Below are 3,287 nucleotides of genomic sequence, written 5' to 3'. Positions count from 1 at the left end.
TTATAATATAACATAAATAAACACATTATTCAGTAATTCAGTGTATTTCATATGTATATAATTTATGATTGACTCAATGTATATTTGAGTTGGTTTATAAAATCAAGTGGTAACTACATTTCCACTCATCATTTGTATGATCCAATATAAATAATATTAATCAATCATATTACACACGTCTCAACAAATAAACTAATCATTAATTGAACTAATCATTAAATAAACTAATCATTAAATTAAACATGAACTAATCATTTTCAATTTTATTAACTGATGTGCGTAGATTATATACACTTGTTTAGCATGTTTTGACACACATTCTTATAGTTTATACATGCTTTATCTATGCACTTTCATGCATCTTGCTTTACTTTTAGTATATTTACTTTTCTTTGTTTGGAGATCTGCTCTTGTACATTTTCTACTTTCAGGAGTAGAATTTGGAGAAGAATTGATGCTCGTAGCCAATTCTACAATCAAATGAAGGAAGTTGACACCAGCCATGAGGGCTACACGGTCGTGCTAAGGGAAAATGGCCTTGGTCGTGTGGAGATGATAGGTCGTGTAGCATCAGCAGCAAAGGAGAATGGCATGGTCGTGTGAAAGTCACACGGCTGTGTCACTTTTGAAGCCAGCTAGTACACAGTCGTGTATGGTTACACGGTCGTGCAACCTTTCCAGAGCCAAAGAATGACACGGTCGTGTGTGCCACACGACCGAATGATGTTTCTAGAGACGAAGACTGGCTAGGCCGTGTGGATTTGCACGACCGTGCAAGCCAACCAGGGACAAAGCATGGCATGGCCGTGTGAGGGTCACATGGCCGTGTGACCTTGGTCGAGAGGGAAGTGGGCATGGTCGTGTGAGGTTCACACGGTCGTGCCACGGGCCGTGTTGCGCCCAAATGCCCTCTTCAATATAAAGGGGCTTCTTCCTCTTTGAAAGGAAGAGGCTCTCCCTTTTGGGAGAACTATTCTTGAGGCTTCTTTCCACATCCTCGGCATGTCTCCAGCGATCAAGAGGCATTCTCATCCAAGATTCAACTCCGATAGCATGGATTGGTTCCGAAAACCACTCGTCGTCTTTTAGATAAGAATTTCCTTTCTATCTTCTTGATTGGGATCGGAATGTTTACGATCTTCTTGTTTTCAGTTCTTTTCTTGTGTTCTATGGAGTAGATCTCATTGTTCTAGGATGGAGGGAGTATTTTTGATATAATTGATGTGAGATTTCAAGGATTTTCCATTTTCTTGATTCAATGACGTTGAAATGTTTTGTATCAATTCAATCTTGTATGGATTGTTGTGCTTTCAACCTAATTACCATTCTTGATTGGTTGCTTGTATTTCTTGTGGAATCTTGTAGAGGAATTCTCTAGATTATATTGTCGCGGGGCATCGTGATAGGGTTTCCCCATTAAATGGACATTTAGGGGATAACTTTGAGGGGTGAAACAAGAATCTACAAAGAAGTAAGATGGATTGATGTGTTGAATTCTATATCTTAATGTGAATTGATTAGTGATGCGTTTCTATGTTGTATGACCGCAGAGTGTCATGACAGGGTTGCCCCATTAAATGGACTTCATAGGGATCATAACTATTTGATTATTTATGGTTTAGATAAGAGTCCTTGACTGGTGTTTCCTGTAGGAAATAACCAGTGACTTCTTACAAATATATTTCAATTGAGGATAGGATTAGTAGATCGTTTCACATTAATGAGTATCACAAAGAAACCAGATCTCCTAGAACCTTCACAAAACAAAGTTTCTGCATTTAACCTTTTACTTCTATTCTCTGATTATTTCTTAGGTCATATAATCTTTTGTTCGATTGTTTAGCTAATTCACTTTGAGACATCTTTAGTGGTTATAACCAGTCCCTGTGGATTCAATATTGTTTGTATTACTAACGACGTAACCGTACACTTGCGGTGACGTAACAAGTTTTTGGCTCAGTTGCTAGGGAACTGCGTCTATGACATTAGAGATTATCATTTGAGTTAAACTAAACTTTTCTTTTCTATTCTTTTCTTACATCTACTTGTAATTAGTTTTCTAATTCTGTTCTAAAATTCCTTCTTTGCATTCATTATTCTTTAATTATTTTTGTAAATCAAATTCTTTCTGTTCTTTATTCTTTTCTTTGAATCAAATTCTTTAATCTTGTTCTTGTATGCGAAGATCTAACTTTACAGGTGAATTACTTCCTCTTGATCCTGAGATTGATAGAACTTTTCATAGAAGGAAGACCTCACAAAGACATCAAAAAGAACAAGAACATTCAAATATGGCAAATAGACCACTTAACGATTATACAACACCTTATGCCAGAGGGTTCGGTTCAAGCATTACAAGACCTTCTGTTGAAGCAAATAATTTTAAGATCAAGCCTGCAATAATCAATATGGTTAAAAAAAATCAATTTGGAGGTGGACCGCATGAAGAGCCTAATCAACATTTGGAAGTCTTTTATGAAATCTGCAGTACCATGAAAATGAATGGTGTTCCTTCTGAAGCAGTGAGATTATTATTGTTTGGGTTTTCTTTACAAGATAGAGCTAAACAATGGCTGAATTCTTTACCTCCTAATAGCATTACCACTTGGGAACAATGTGAGCAGCAATTCTTAGACAAGTTCTATCCTCCTAGCAAGACAACTCATATGAGAAATCTTATTGCAAGCTTCAGACAATCCGACTCAGAATCTTTATTTGAAGCATGGGATAGATACAATAATATGCTCAGACAATGGTCACATCATGGATTAGAGAAATGGTTAGTGTTGCACACATTTTATAAGGCATTAACTATCATACTAAGGTGTCCCTAGATTCAGCTGCTGGAGGGGCACTTATGAACAAGAGTTTAGATGAGGCCGAAGAAATCATTGAAAGTGTAGCACAGAATTATCATTAATGGACAACTGAAAGAAGTGGAGGTTATTCTTATACAAACCCAACAAAAGCATCAGGAAAATTTGATGTAGATGTAGTTACCTTAATGACTGCAATGCTGGATGTTCTTATTAAGAAGCCAGAAAATATGGGAACAAATTTGAACAAGGTAAATGCCATAGTATGTGCTTGTGAAACTTGTGGAAGTTCTGAACATTCTCCAGACTCATGTCCTTTAGGAGCTATATCTTTACAAATAAATGAATTAGAGCAATGTGATGCTATAATGGGATTCAATCGAAGGCAGAGCAATCCATATTCCAACACATATAACCCTGGGTGGAAGAATCATCCAAATTTTTCTACAGAAATAATCAAGAACAAGGACC

At 36.6% G+C, this 3,287-nt stretch overlaps 1 non-coding gene across 1 annotated transcript; it reads right to left on the bottom strand.

The window, feature by feature from the left end:
- Positions 1-2,663: 2,663 nt before the first annotated feature.
- Positions 2,664-2,770, bottom strand: LOC122022152. The gene has a single exon (XR_006122880.1). It is a non-coding gene; the product is annotated as a small nucleolar RNA R71 (small nucleolar RNA).
- Between the last annotated feature and the right edge of the window lie 517 nt (positions 2,771-3,287).

This window comes from Zingiber officinale, chromosome 9A, assembly GCF_018446385.1.
Source record: "Zingiber officinale cultivar Zhangliang chromosome 9A, Zo_v1.1, whole genome shotgun sequence".
Classification (NCBI taxonomy): Eukaryota; Viridiplantae; Streptophyta; class Magnoliopsida; order Zingiberales; family Zingiberaceae; genus Zingiber; species Zingiber officinale.
The sequence above is the reverse complement of the archived record's forward strand: the minus strand, read 5'-3'. Positions and strand labels throughout refer to the sequence as shown.